This window comes from Jatropha curcas, chromosome 11, assembly GCF_041381405.1.
Source record: "Jatropha curcas cultivar XTBG-Jc1 chromosome 11, XTBG_Jcur_1.0, whole genome shotgun sequence".
In the NCBI taxonomy this organism is placed as follows: domain Eukaryota; kingdom Viridiplantae; phylum Streptophyta; class Magnoliopsida; order Malpighiales; family Euphorbiaceae; genus Jatropha; species Jatropha curcas.
Window position 1 is genome coordinate 11,653,381 of NC_143161.1, and position 17,159 is coordinate 11,670,539.

At 28.0% G+C, this 17,159-nt stretch overlaps 1 long non-coding RNA gene across 1 annotated transcript; it reads right to left on the bottom strand.

Moving 5' to 3' along the window:
* Positions 1–7,764: 7,764 nt before the first annotated feature.
* LOC149492579 (uncharacterized) lies at positions 7,765–10,187 on the bottom strand. The gene is made up of 3 exons (XR_016318687.1): positions 9,671–10,187; positions 8,999–9,064; positions 7,765–8,098 (listed from the first exon to the last, which is right to left on the bottom strand). It is a non-coding gene; the product is annotated as an uncharacterized LOC149492579 (long non-coding RNA).
* Positions 10,188–17,159: the final 6,972 nt, after the last annotated feature.

Genomic DNA, 17,159 nt, shown 5'->3' on the forward strand with positions numbered 1-17,159 from the left:
TTCTCTTTACCTTTTGAGCTGGCAAAAATAGTATATTCTTCTCCTATAGCTTCAAATAATTGATTTCTAATTTCTTCTTTAGGTATGCTCTGAAGGAGTTCTTTCAGTACCTCAGACAAGTTTAATGATGATTTTTCTTCAATAGTTTTTTCTTTAGCTGGAATAGGCTTCTTTGCAAAATGAATTAGTCCTCTGCTGGAAAATACTGATGGGGGATTAAAGAAGTTGCACTTATCCCACCATCGCAACAGAATTCTTCAAACTAACCATGGGACCTCTACTTTTGAATCTTCAAATTTCTTTTGATTTTTAAAGACAATTATATAGTCCCATTTAATGATCCAAGGAATTTTATATGCAAAGGTTAATATTAGCCTTGGGTTTATTAAGGTCCTATTTACTTCACAGAATTGTTCATAAATTGTCCGAATTTTATTAGGCATGACTATGGGAAATAACCCCCAATAATAAAACCATTCTTGAAACTAGAGAGAAAACTCCCATTCTTCTTTAACGAGATTAAATGCTATAAACCAGCTAAATCTTCTCTTTTGGTTTTCATAGCACAAGGCTTTGTTCCATGCCTCCATATAATCGAACTAATTAAAATGTCGGGGTCTTCCAAGCTTTAGTTCTTTAGTTTGGAATGGATCGTCACCCCAGTCTCCTTGAGAAAACACTATCTTAATTATGAATTTACTATAAGCCCGTTCTCCTTCTCCTCTAACTGTTGGTGTAATGGTTACCGAACTAGTTTCTTCCAAGACGGACCGGTAGAATAAGTAGTCTTTTGGAAGATAAGGATACCTTAAGTGATTCTAAGTATAGATTTTTTGCAACCTCGTAGGGTGGCAATTCTGCATGTCTTTTCGTAATGGGCACCAGATGAGAGTGATAAATTGGAATCTTCTTCATTAGGTCCTCTTGTGACATCCTACCGAGTCGAGTCTTAGCATAGAGTCGAGTAGTCGAGTTGAGTCGAGTTGAACCAAACCCAGTTGGGGTAGAATGGGTTTATAAGTGGAGTTACTTGAGTGAGAGAAAAAGATCAAAGCATATGGGTGAGGATTGATTTGCATTAAAAGATCAAGCTTGGGTATTAAGTTGTAGCCTGTTTACACTTGAGGTACCATTTAGGAAGTTTTACATAAAATCCCTTGATTTTTGATGGCCTACCCGTAATACTCATTTTCACTTTCCCATTTTCATGTTTATCTTCATCTTCTTCATTTTCTTCCTTTCCTCTTCCACCGTACTTTCAATTTTAATGGTAGTTAAGCCTTAACTTCAATTTTTCTTCTATCCAAGTAAGTAAACCTTCTTGAAGTTCATAATTGAAACAATTGGTGCTATTGTTTTAGAATTCTTATGTATAGGTGAAGGGAGTTCTAAGAGTGTAGAGAAAAGAAGCTAAAGAGGAGCTCAAGCTTTTGGAGTAAAGGTTTGATATCTCTTGTTATTTTTCATTTTCTTTGCATGAGATTTGTGTGGTGTGTTGCTATTGAGACAATCTTGCTTTATGTTGAGTGGGAGGACTGGTAATGGTGAGAAAACAGGGGAGAACAGGGGAGGTATTGAATAAATGAAGTAAATCTTGAGTTTATGTTGAAACAGGTTTTGCTGGAAATTTTACCAGTAAATTCATCTTGATTTTGACCCCATTTAATGATGGAATTAGGAAGTGTCATAGAAGAGTTATTTGTTCCTCTATGTGTTAGCTTTACATGGGTTTTTGAATCATTCAAATTGGAGTTGTATATTGAGAGATATGACCAAAAGAGTACAGACAGTGCAGGCTGGAAGCGCGCGCGCGAATTGCATGACGAGTTCGCGTTGCCTTCTCGCGCTCGCGAATTTGAACTACGCGCTCGCGACTTTCACCTGAAACTCTCTGACTCTCATTTGGCACATCTCGCGCTCGCGACTTTCAAGTACGCGCTCGCGACTTGTGTTTTCATGCATTTTTGGACTTCTTTTTCAATGCAATTGTATTCCTTTGCTTCACTTATATGCCTCCAATCATTTTAACATCAAATACAACATTAGAACATGTATCAAAACAACATGCAAGCATGCAAATGATGTGAAATCAAATATACATTATGAATTATGAAGTTATGAACTATTAATATGATGTTGTGTTATATTATTGACATACCAACATTATGCTCCATTGAGGTTAGGTAGAAACCATGTAGATAAGGCTATGTCGCGACATAGAATAGCAGATCTGCACCTCATACAGTTTGATACTCCGGCTACAGGCCGTTGAGTGGATATGATTCTATATGGGCCATAGCAGCCAAGCATACAGTATTCATCCAGTTTCATACAGTTTTTCTTTTCACTTCGGTTTCACTATAACCTTATGGAGCCATACAGATATCTTGACATAACATTTCATGAATTATACAGTATATTATAAACAGTACAAAAGATAATTAAGGTATCATGAAAGTATCATGATGTGTGTGCTTATATGTGCCATATGTGTTTACATGGTTCTTTCTATACATGTATGTGTTTAATTGTTTCTTTATCTGTTGAGATATCCACTGAGCTTTATTTGCTCAGCGAGTTACCTGTTTAACTCGCAGGTTTTGAGATTGGACCGTAGAAAGTCTGCTTACAACTGCTGCAGTTCATCTGTAGAAAACTCAGTCTTCAGGGTAGCTACTCATTTGGATATGTATCTTTGTCTACCCTTTTTATGGCATGTACAGGGCACTCAGTTGGGCCCATTTCATCTTGTAAACTAGTATCATGTTTTGTAAATATAAATTACATTATTTTTGTATACAACATCAGCATGCTATTATATTCAATATACATTATGACTTCAGCATGTCAGACCATACAGTCAACCAGTGTGTAGCGTCTCGGTTCGGTTCATTCGGGTTTACGGGTGGACCGGGAAGGGGTGTTACACCTCTAATGTCTGCTTCATAAGTTTCTTTTCTTGGTTTGTCTGGATTTTTAAGTAAAAAAGTTCAGGGGTGAATTTATATATTCTACCATTACTAATTTCAATAAAGTTGTGACTAATGTAAGTGTAAAAGTGATTATATGATACTTAAGCATGATTGTATAACTCTTACTTTAAAATTATTACTTCTAATGTCAAATAGAACTAATAATTACATAAAATATGAATTTTCTCTCTTATTTAGAGTTAGAAAGTAATTTTTAGGATCAATATAAATAAAAATACTGCAAAATAATATGATGGTTGTAAGCAAAAATATTACAGAATACAATACATAATTATATAGAGATGTTGACACCTGTGCAAAAAAATTTATTATTGTACCAAGAAAACTAATATAATATAAAGAGTAAATTCATCAATAACAAACTACAGTATAAACTTTTTCTATTTGATTTGAAGGAGAGTGAATAGTGCATAAAAATTATGTTAGCTAAACCTAATTAAAAAATTCTGTATTAATTAAAATTTTTAATTTAAATATATATAAAAATCTTTCAATAAATATGATAAAAATATTTAAAAATTGACTCTTTGTTAATTTATAGAAAATATTAGTTTTCCGTTTAAAAAAGTAGTTCATATAATCAAATGTTTTAATTTTCTTAATATCCTCTTAAATTGCATCATCTTAAAAAATTTTTTTATACCATCATAAATTGAAATCATAAAAATGAATATGTATTCTTAATAATATTTATTATATAATATTACCATATTCAAAAAGATATTCAAACTCTTAATGATTTTTGATAAAATTTAATTTTTAATAGAATATGATTTTGAATTTAAATAGGAAACAATATATTCAATCAAATTAAAAATTTCTTAAAAATAATAATTTATTATTTTATCTAATCAAAATAAAAGACAATTTATCTTTTTTGGTATAAACCACCAGTATCTAAACCCTATTACCAAGGACCGTCTAATTCTGCTTGGGATTTAGTCATAGTTAAGACTCCTCACATCTCCCTACAGATGTGTTTAGTAAGGATCAAAATCGAGAGCTCTTCCCATATATCTAGCCTGCGTTGTCAACTAAGTTATAACCCATAGGTAAAAACAATTTATCTTTATTAAAATACATTGATAGTTTATTCACAGAAGGTATTTAATTTCAATTATTAGTCTATTAAATTCAATTAAAGATTCAATTAAGAACACATTTTTTATTTTTAACCAATTAAATTAAATTACATTTATTTTTTAACCAATAAGACGAAAATCCGTAAAGATATTTTTGTTAAACCACAAACTTAGTAGAGGCGCTTTCGCAATCTCAATGTTCTCCCTCCCTATTCCCATTTATATATACTCCCTTCATCCCAAAAAGATAGTCCACTTTTTATTTTCACACAGATTAAGAAAGTAACAATTATTATGGTTAAAGGACAATTTTATTCATAATAGTTTTTCTACTATGCCCATCTTAAATAACAAATGAGTAATTATTATATTGAAATGATAAGTAAGAATTAATGAGGGTTATTGAAAATAAGATAAAATTTAATAAAAGTATAATAGATAATTTAAAGATTAACTATAATGCAAAAAAAGAAAATAGACTATATTTTGGAACAAACTAAAAAGAAAAGATGGACTATCTTTTTAAGCGGAGGGTGTACTATACATTACACATTATATATTACATATTAGATTTTTTTTTTTTTTTTTTTTTTTTTGAAATCAATGGTTCTAAATATAAATTTGGCAAAGATTGATTTTTAACAACAAAATTTTGACCTATTTTAACCACTAATTAGCGAAGTTAGTCAATTGTTTCATTATTGTATGTAAGGAATTCATAGTACCTTTTACAATATTAATTAATGGACAATTTTTTTATTTAAAATTAGATTAAACTTCCTAATAGATAACTGATGAAATATAACTACATTTATTTTGCAACTAATAAAATTAAAGTCTTCAATGATATTTTTATTAATTCATAAACTTAACGGATGCAGTTAATGTACTTCATTCGTATTTTTATATATTATTATTATTATAGAATTACAGATTGAATAATAATTATGGGAAAGCATTAAAGGATCACTATAATTTTTTTTTAAAAAAAATTATAATTGAAAAAATTATTCTTTTGTCAATTATCTAAATAATTAAAATTATTTAGTGAAAAAATTAATTAATACTTTATTTATTTAAAATGACAAAGGAAGTGGAAAAAAAATTGTATAAAGTGGTACTTGAAATAAGAGAGAGGAGTTAGGAATATTATTTTAGTGAAAAACAACACAAACGTTAAAGTGATATAAAAGATATTATATAGAAAATAAAATTTTAACTATTAATTAAAACAGAAAAATAAATAATTAATTTATACATTCTGAATTCCCAATATGAACACTTAATTTAATAAAATACCAATAAAAAGTTTTCTAATTAATATTATATAATTTTAATTCTTAATAATATTTTTAATCAACCAATAAAATACTAATAAAATTAAAAGTTTCCTAATCAGAATAGGCTAAATCATCCTTAATGATATTTTTAATCAACAATAAAATACCAATAAAATTAAAAGTTTCCTAATTAGAATGAGACTATATTATCCTTAACGATATTTTTATTCAACCAATAAAATACCAATAAAAATTAAAAGTTTCCTAATGAGAATATGATTAAGTTATCTTTAATGATATTTTTAATATAATTTTAATCAGCCAATAAAATTAAAAGTTTCATAATTGAAATATGACTAAATTACCTTTAATGATATTTTCAATTAACCAATTAAATTAAATGTCTGTAGAGGCATTTTAGAGACTCAATATTCCCCCTCCATTCGTATTTTTATATATACTAGTTTTTTTTATGATATGTCTTGCACGTTGACTATGCTCGTTATATATTGGTACTCTTTTAATTTTCTTTTATCCATATAATATTAAAGATAAATTTTTGTTTAGATTAAAATAAATACACTTACTTAATTTGTATTGGACTTTATCGTACAAGCTACTTGTAATGCTACTTCTTGTATAATTAATTCTATTTTTTTTATAATGAAGTGGTCTCAAAATAAAATTCAATCAAATTCCTAAACCTAATCTTCAGTCCCTAATTTATAAATGCACATTCTTAAAACCTTAATAAATGCTCGAAAAAAAATCAAGTCATCACTCAATCTCTAACCTCCTGCCTTCACCTTCAAATCAATATCTATATACAACTATAATAAAAATAATAATAATTTATTTTTTACTACTAGATAAAGAAAAGAAACGAGCAGATGATTTGAATTGATAATTGTAATTACTTTAGCTATAATGACAATATTACTTATCCAGTATATTAGAGAAAGGATTATATAAATATATATAAATTCTTGAAACTCCAAAAAGTGACACAAAATAGAAATATGTAGTTCTTATTTTTTTATTTTTTAGTTTTATAAACACTATTTTCTTTCAAATCAAACAGATTTAGAATATAATAGAAAAAATATTAAAAAAATTAAAAATGAATAATCATCTAGAGGTCATCTATTTATTGCAAGGAATATATAAATCTCTTACTAAATTAAAGTGAAAATAGTTACAAATTAATTCAGTGACGAAAAAGAAAATAAAAAATAAAAAATTATTATTAAGAATAGAATTCTTTTAAGAACTCTAACATATAATAAGAAATAAATTATATTAAAAAAAACTAATTTGAATTTCAAAAATCAACCATTTCTTTAACTGAAAATGTTGTAATTTAATGAAATTTTATGTTAATAAACCAAAAAAAAAAAAAAAAAAAAAAAGAGATTATATTCAATTCAATAAATGAAAATTACAAAGCAAATAATGCTAGGATCTAATTTTATTTTCTTATTTTTTCTAAGTTGCAAATTTAAAATAAATAAGTTCATTAATTAATAAAGAAATTAAATAAAAGAAATGTTCTATACTCATCAAATAAACAATCAATTTTCCCCACAACCATACAGAAAAAGAAGAGTATACTTTTTTTATTATTATTATCTTTTGTGTGTTTATTTAAAAAATAATTTTTAAAAACAATAAAATATAAATTTTCTTTTTTATCTTAACCACTGTATCCCAAGCCTACTAGGCTAGAATTAAATCATGTTTATACCTGAGAGGCCCACGAAGGGGAAAGGTGCTCCAAGCAAGTAATTACTCTATCCATGAGGATGGAACCCTCAACCTCACTTAAAGTAAAAAAATATTTAATCACTCATCCAAACACTCGTTAGTATAAAATGTAATTTTTGAATTTTCTATGACAAAGGCTATTTTAGGATATTCTAAATTTCATTAAGGGCGATGTCAAACCATTATTTCTCCATATTCCCACATTTTTATATAGTACTAGTTCTTTCATGACGTGCATTGTACGTTAACTTTACTCAGTTATATACTCGTTTAAGTTTGTTATTTATACAATATTAAAGTATAAATTCTTATTTACATTAAAATAAATACAATGATTAATTAATATTGCACTTATATATACAAAGAATTTCTTTAACATGTCTTGTATTGTAACATCTAATTGAAAAGAAAATAATGTTTCTGCTTCTCCCTTTAATAAAAAAAATATAATTTTATTATTAATTAATTATATAAAATCACTACAAATTTGCATTTACCATACTGTAAAATTGTCATGACCCGTTTCCGTGGGCCGGACCGGCACTAGGGCCTAGGTAAGCTTAAGGCCCCCGAGGCCCGTAGTAAGCCTAAATTATTCAATCTGTCTACATGATTCTCCTAATTCAACAAAACAGTAAGCCCATATGACTTGAGATATAAGTTTTATAAAATTTTCAAACATCTGGCCCAATATCAAATAATACATAAAATTTAACCAGGGCCTATTCACAATAACTCATAATCACAATAAGGGCTTACTAGTTTACCTACAGTTAATTACACAATAATTAATTTATAGCGTAGTGCTAACAATAAGGCCCAATTTAAATACACAACCCTATAACTGCGGAGTTCAATAATAATCTGATAAAAGAGTAACTTATACAACCAAAATTAAATAACAAAAATATAAAGTTTACATTTATAACTCTGCGGAGAAGATTGCAGAGCTTCAATCGAATCAGCTGCTTCCTAGTACCTGAGAGGTTTGGAGAGAAGGGGGTGAGTTTTGCAACTCAGTGAATAATAATAAATAATACACACCACATACAGGCAAGCAAAATGCACCCTAGTATACTGAATGAACACACAACAGTCACTCATATGTCATCATATCAGCACTCACAACAATATCACCTTCAAATAATCACATCACGTGGAAATTAGTCAGTGGAGTCACCGAACCCCCGATGAGTCGTCCTCCCACATGACTCATCCTCTCACATGTGCACCAGGGAGCCGATCCCCCATACTGGCCGACCGGTCTAATCCTCACTTGACCAGCCCTCTCATTGTTTTTACATTCTCTTTTTTTTTTTTTTTTTTTTTTTTTTCATACCAACAGGAGGCAACCCGGTGGTCTCCATCCAATCTAGATCATCAAGCGCTCACAACAGGAGGCCACCCTGCGGGCTGCAATCAAATCTAGATTTTCAGGTGCGCAACAACAAGCGGCCATCCTGTGGTTTCAGAACAAACAGAATTATCAGGTGCACACGGGGGCGCCGATCTCCCATTTACCCGGCTAACAGAAACAGAATTAGGATCCATATAACAGAATCAGAATATAACAGAAATCAGAATCAGGATCCGTATAACAGAAACAGTCTCACAAACCCATGGTGACCCACTTCATCTTAATTCCACATAAACAAGGCACAGTATATGCACAGCACAAGTAATCAAACAATTCTTTCAACGTATTACACCAATTTCATCCAAATGCACAATTATATATAAGTATAATTATAATGATCGTAACTTAATATATATGATAAAATACTTGTAATATATTGTAAATATGTAAATAAAAACATAATGTTTATGAATAAATGTTATGCATATGCAGTGTTGATATGCATTATTTATTATTACTCACTGTGGTGGAGAACGAAGCTCTAGCGTTGATTCTATCCGGGAGGAGCACTAGATGGACCCGAGCGATCTAAGCAAAGTAAAAATGACATCGGAAAAAAAAAAAATAATATCAGATAAAATATTTATTCATCACACTACTATTCTTAACCTATTTAATTTCTATCAATAATTTACTCTCTATAATTAATTAAATTTCTATAATAAATTTTATTTGCTACCAAAATTCATTTTATTTTCTACCGAAATTTCGACAGCATCTCCCCTAAAAATTGGACTTTCCACCTGTTTAAAATATCAACAATTTTATCTAATAACTCCAAATCACACAGCCCATCCATCGGGCAATCAATCAATTCAATTTTCTCATCCTCCATCTGAATATCAATATCAACATTACCTTAAATTCTCAATTCCTCATTTCATTCCATTCATAATATTATTATCAAAATTCCTCAATAAATTATTTCATACTGAATTTAATTTTAACTAACTAAATAACGAAAATTGCTAACTAAATATTTTTATTAATCAATAAATTAATACTACTTAAATTAATTTCACTACATAAAATTAATTAACTACGCAAAATAACTAAAAATTAAATGAACTAAATTAATTAACTACAATAATAAAATTAATTCAAGTAACTAAAATTATTAAAATTAATTTTTACCCCAAAATATAATTTTTGTCGAATTTGCGCTAGATCGGGGATTCTTACGCGTGTTGGATCGAAGTATACACGCTGCGACTGTCAAGCGGTGGCCGGAGATGCACTGCAGCAGCAGCAGAGCTGCTGTGACGTCGGCGGATGCGTAATCTGTTGTGGCGGAGCAGCTGGCGACGCAACTTCAAGGGAGACGTGACAGGCTCGCCGGCGCGATGGAGGTAGTGGACTGTCGACCTCGCTGGAATCGAACGGAGAGAGAGACAGCGACGGCGGAGCTACTGCAGCGTGGACCAGCAGCGAGGTGGCGCTACGTGGCTGAGCTCGTGCTGGTGGCTTGCGTTTCTGCTGGAGCTGTTGGGACGCGACACAGACACAATCGCAGAGAAGAAGAAAGGGAAAGAAAGAAAGGAAAGGAAAGAAGAAGAAGAAGAAGAAGAAGAAGAAGAAGAAGAAGAAAGGAGAGGAAGGCAGTGGTGCTGGGTGGGTGGTCGGGAGGCGCAAGACAGAGTGAGGGAGGGATATGAGCGTTGAAGATAAGAGGGGAGGAGATGTTTCTAGATGGTTTGGGCTGGTTTGGTTCGATTCAGGTTCGAATCAGCCCAAATCTTGGTTTTTGATCGATTCTAGATTTTTCCAATTGGTTTTTGGTTCGGTTTGTCACTGTACGAATTATTGATTTGCATTTAAATAATTAAATACATTTCCAGGCTGTCAGTTTATTAAATTTAATTGGAAAATATTTGAAAATAAAAATTCGGATTGTTTCAAAAATATTCTATAATTTGGCGATGCTAATAAATTAAGATTTACTGTGTATCGTCACAATATAAGATATGACTTTGATTTCAACATCAATTATTTTCGTCGGATGAAGTTAAACTGAAATTTTATTAATCGCATATAATACTTTGGACCATGTCCTTGTAAAAAATCAAAAAATAAATTGCTCCACACGAGAACCAATATATGAAGTTGTAAATAACAATATTCGTAATGAAATGTACTTTCTCGACTTTAAAGAAGATATAGATGAGATTAACAAAAATTACAAAGTCATATATAAAAAATATTTGAAAAAACATTAAAATTTGAAAGCTCTAATTATATTTATAATTATTTTAAATATTTTAAAAATATATATCCAATTAAATTATAAAAAAAATCAAATAATATTCCAAAGAGAAAAGAATAAAATATTGAATAAAAAAAGAGCTCTTAAATTTTCTCTTTATTTCATTTTTAGCATAGAAAAGCTAAAAATACAAATGATAGCAAATTCGAATACTTATAGCCTCTCTTTTCAAAAAGATTTCATCAGACTAAAAGAGGAAAAACTCTCTTTGTTTATATTAGTCAAATACTATAATTTCATACTTCCGTTGCTTCCTTTAAATTTAAAAAAATTTTAAAATAGAATAATATGTAAATGATTCAAATATGTATACACCATCCTCTTCAAAAAAAAAAAAATCAAAGAAAAATAATATATTTAAAAAATTATTTTACTTTCATTGAAAGTAACTAATAAATTCTAATAATTAAGCGTTTAATCATATTTTAAAAAATTCAGAACAAAATAAATTAAAAGAATTTAAATTCTATTTTTAATATTTGAATTAAGATTTTTTATTTACCTCCTAAAAATTAATATAACATGAGAACATATGATTAAGAATATAAAAAACTATTAATCATAAAAATTATTGGACAATAACATTATAAGATCAAATAGAGAATATATATATATTCTCGAATTAAAATGCATTAAAAATACAATTAAAAAGGATCTTCAAAAGGATAAACACACTTATTTTCTCCTATTAAAATATATAAAAAAATTAATTAAAATGATGTATTAGGAGTTCCAAATTAAATTAAGGCTATTTTAGAAAATCCTATAATTCCCTCCTCTACTCCCTCATTTATGTAGATTATAAATTCTAAATTTATTTTACAATCTATTAAGTTAAAGAGAGAAAAACAATTATAATAAATACATGAAACATGTAATATGTATTTAGCTCTAACATTTAATTTAAATCCTTATCGAATAAAACTAAAAATATACATAGTAAATAAAAGAATTTTTAATTTTCATGAAAAGCCTTATTATATAACATTAAAATAATTAAAAATAAAATATATTTATTAATATATAGTTAAAATTAATTATCATTAAGCATAATACTTAAAATAAAATTTAATTGGTATATAGTTAACATTAATTATCTATTAAGTATAATATTTAAAATAAAATCTAATTGGTTATTAATAATATTATTTTAGAACATTTTAAATTTCATTAAGGATATTATCATAATGTTAATTATCTATTAAGAATAATATTCAAAATAAAATTTAATTGGTCATTAATAAGGTTATTTTAGAATATTTAAAATTTCATCAAGGGCATTATAAGCAATCACATTATTCCCCCCTCCCTCACTCCAACTTTTATATATAGTACTAGTCTTTTTTATGACGTGCGTTGCACGTTGACAATGCTCATTATATTTTTATTTTTTTATACTTTTTTAACTTTTTATCTATATAATATTAAAGCGTAAGCTTTTGTTTAGATTAAAATCAATACAATTGGTTAATTTATATTAGACTTTGCAGTATAAGCTACTTGCAATGCTATTTCTTATGTGGTTGATTCTATTTTTATATAATGAAGTGGTCTCAAAATAAAGTTCAATCCAGTCTATATGCCTAATCCTTTAGTTCCTCATTTATAAATACAAATTCTTAAAACTCCGATAGGTGGTCAGAAAGAAATCAAGTTATCACTTAATCCCAACCATTGCCCTCAATCCTAAATCAATATCTATATATAGCTATAATGAAAAATAATAGTAATTCTTTTTTACTAGTAAGTAAAAGAAAAGAAATGAGAAGATAATCTGAATTAATAATGGTAATCATTTTGGCTATAGTGATAGTATTACTTACCAAGTGCATTAGAGAAAGGAATATATGAACATACATAACACTCTTGAAACAGCAAAAATGATCCAAAACAGAAATATATAGTTCTAATTTTTTTCAATTTTATAAGCACTATTTTTAAAGCTGTTGAGTTGTTTAATCATTGTGATAATTCTTCTATGCATCTCATTGTTGAATTAGATTCTAGAAATGCCATCTGTTGGGTATCACAAAAGGATAAGCGGCCATGTCAATGGTGGGATCGCTTTAACAAATTTGATTTGTTGGTTCAAGTTGATTTCAATTTTGTCAACAGAGATCGTAATTATTTTGCAGATTGTTTAGCTAAGAAAGGAATGGATGGTGCAGAACTTTTTTTAGCATGACTTTAAAGTTTGATTTTATTTATATAATAGCACAGTTATGTATTTTTTTTTTTCTTTTTTTTTTCCTTTCTTCTTATCTCAAGAAGATATCTAATGGATGTCCCTTCTGGTTTTGTTCTGTTGAGGAATTTTTACCACGTTTTTTCACTTAACTTTTTCAGGTTAGTTTCGAGTATATTGGGGAGCCCGTTAGCTCGGGTTACATTACATAGATAAGTTAAATTTTTCTTGGTATGTTTTATTATAATAAAATAAATTAATTTCGCTGATAAAAAAATGCTATTTTTTTCAAGTCAAACATATTTAGTATATAAAATAAAAAATATCAAGAAAATTAAAAATACTTAATCAGGAAATCATCTATTTATTGCAAGAGAGATATAAATCTCTTACTAAATTAAAGTGATAGTGGTTACAAATTAATTCAATAACAAAAAAGAAAAAAATAACAAATTTTTATTAAGAATAAAATTTTTTTAAGAACTCAACATATAATAAGAAAAAAATTATATCAAAAAATTACCAATTTGAATTTCAAAAATAACCCAGAAAATGCTATAATTTAATCAAATTTGATTTTGATGGACCAAAAAAAAGGCCAAGTCAATAAATGAAAATTACAAAGCAAATCATGCTAGGATATAATATTGGTCAGTTAATGAGTTTATTCAAGCATTTTGTTTCTCTATTGTTCTAAGTTGCAAATTTAAAATAAATAAATAAGTTAATTAAGTAATAAAAAAAAAGATTACATAAAAGAAACGTTACATCTCTCCAAATAAACCTACAATTTTTCCTATAACCATATAAAAAAAAAGAAGAGTATACTTTTTTTTCTTTTTTTATTATATATACATATTTATTTAAAAAATAAATTTTAGAAATTATATTAATCAAAAAATAATGTAATTTTTTTTTCGTCTTAACCACAAGTATCCTAAATTCTACTCGCATCAGGTTGGCCTAAAAAGGGATAAAGTCCTCATAGCCAGTATTTGCTCCATCCATAAGGATTGAACCTTTGACCTCACTTAAAGGAGAAAAGTGTCGAACCACTTATCCAAACATTCATTCGAATAAAAGAAAACTTTTGAATTGACTATGACTAAAGTTATTTTAGGATATTCTAAATTTTATTGAGGGCGACATTGGAAATCCCATTATTTCCCCTATTTCCACATTTATATATAATGTAGATATAGATAGATAGATAGACTAGTCTTTTTTATGACGTCCATTACACATTGATTATGCTTATTATATGCTCATTTTTAATACTCATTTAAATTTCTATTTATATAATATTAAAGTATAAATTTTTATTTAGATGGTAATAAATACGGTGGTTAAATTATATTACACTTTGTATATACGGTAAATAATTGTTTAGTTATATGTGTTACACTATAATATCTTATTAAAAAAAAGATATATTTGTTTCTCCCTTTAAAGTAGCAATTTAAATTTACAAGTGTCATTCAACGTACTGGTTTATACAGTTTTTATTATACGTTAGTTGCTTTCATTTTCTTTTTTAAGAAAAAAACAAATATTGATTTATGAAAATTATCATATAATTTTTATTATATATTTTATAATTAACTTACATATTTTGTTAATAACTTTCACTATATTTCTTTTATTAAATAAATATACTTTAACAATAGAATAAAAAATAAATTTAATAAATCAAATTAAATATTTATACATAATAATAAATTTTTATTTTTATTTTTTAACCAATTAAAATCATGAAAGCATTTTAAAATATTATTAATAAAATTATTTTCTTTTATAGAACTAGGATTTGAATTAAATAAGATATCAATATAACTAATCAAATTCGAGATGTTAAAAACAAAAGTTTTATCTTAGTTTTTGTCCAACAAAATTGGAGTGCAATTTGTAAATCAAACCCTTTTTAAATCCAAATCTGAATTTTCTAGATATATTTATTTAAAATAAATTTTTAAAAAATGTAAAAATTTCAAATGCCTATTTACATGTATTATTTATGATATTAAAAAATTGTTAAAAGTTATTATTAAATTATTATTAATAATTTGCATAATGATATAATGAAATAAAATATAATTAGACATGATTAGATAATAATAGTAAAAATTGAAAATTTTAAAATGCTTAATTATCTATTAAAAAAAAGTTAAAAAAAACATCCAATCAAAATATACAAATATTATATATATTTTTAGATTAAAATTTTTAATTGGCTAAGACTAATATATTTTAGAATATCTTAAATTTCACAAAAAAAATATCAGAAATCGCATTATTCCTTCTTATTCTCACTTTTATATATAGTATAGGCTAGTTTTTATGAACGTGCATTGTACATACCCGTGATTTAACTTTTTACGTAAAATATATTACAAAAGTAGAAAAATAATAAAAATAAAGAAATTATAAGCATGAATATCAATAATTGACGAGTTAAAAGACCAATAAAAGATAAAATCAATATATATTAAAGAATTATAAGCATAAATAATAATAATAATAATAATTAGCACATTAAAATTTATCTTTTATTTTATTATTTTAATTTGTAGTTTCATAGGTACATAAATATGAAAAATACAACTAAAATAATAACAATTTGTTTGATAAAATCAGAGAATAATATAGAGCATATAAATTTATTAATATCACGTTTAACGTATTCTATGGTTTGCTAATACAGCGTATTATATCGTAACTTTATAAGTTATTATATTTGTATTTTTCTCTGTTCTCACATACTCTTTAATATTTGTCTAAACTTTATGAGGTAGTTCAAAAACGTAATAACTTTCCTTCATAAAGTCATTTTGAAATTGATTAAGATATTGTGAAGCAGTTCTAATCAATAGTTGCTCTTTACAAAGTCTTTCTATTTTCTGCATAGAGCTTTGTGAGAAAGTTCTAATCTTAATAATTTACTCTTACAAATACATTTTATTTCCGCTGCAATAGAATTCTGATTTTGTTTTTGAAAGTTAAATTTTTATTTTTAAAAAACCCAATTCACCCCCTTTTGGGTTGTGCCATACGTATACGGGACCCACACTTATCCTAACACAATCATCTTAGATCCAGTATATATACACCAAAATTACTTCAAAGAGGGGTTAATTTCATAATTTACTCACTGTTCAATTTCTGAAAGCTTAACAATTGGTGCGATGAGCGTGGAATGCACCTTCAATCCTAAAAAAAAATCTCTTAATTCCTATGGCTAACGACTCCACTGAATGCCTCAACAGGGAAGGTTAAAACAACACCCATAGCGAGGCCGACCAATAACCCACATTTGCTCCTACGCGGACTACCGACCCCCAAGTTAGTAGCGACTGCCTTGGCCCAAGCCTATTCTTAGTTCACTACCGTGTTGAAACACATCCTAGAGACCCCACACTTTAACGACGAACCCATACCACCCACCAGACTGACAATCCTTTCCCACCAAGAACACAGTATCGCCCCAAATTCACCTAAGTACCGAAGTCATTTAATATCTGATCAGTACCATGAGGCGAAATCGGAGGTGGACACCAATGCGACTATACCCAGCAGCCAAGAGTTAAGTCACACCCAGCTAATCTTGGATAGTGCTAATCTCGGATATATTGTCAAGGAATTGGTTCGATATTGTAGAGAGACAGAAGAAGCAGGAGATTATGGTCTTCGACAGGATTCGCCATTATCATCGAATATTTCGGCTACAGCTTTTCCATCAAAATTTAAGCTCCCTACTTTCCAATCATATGATGGATCTACTGATCCTCGAAGCTATCTGGCGACCTTTCGAACTATGATATATCTTCAAGCCAACTCGGACAATCTAATGTGTAAGGTCTTCCTAGGAGCAGCTCAAGAATGGTACCAAACACTCAAAACAGTATCCATTCATTCCTTTTCCCAGTTGGCCATAATGTTTTGAGCTCGTTTCATGACATGTGTGCCATCCAAAAAAATATCATCTAACTTGATAGATTTAAAAAGAGAGGAGGGAGAGATTATGAGGCAATATGTCTCCAAATTTCAAAGGATGGCGATGCAAGTGGAGAACTTGAATGATGAGGTAGCTATTAGCGCTATGGTAGAGAATTGTAGGTACAGCAAATTGTTTGAGAGTTTAAGTATAAATCCCCCCTAACCTTTACTGAACTCATGGC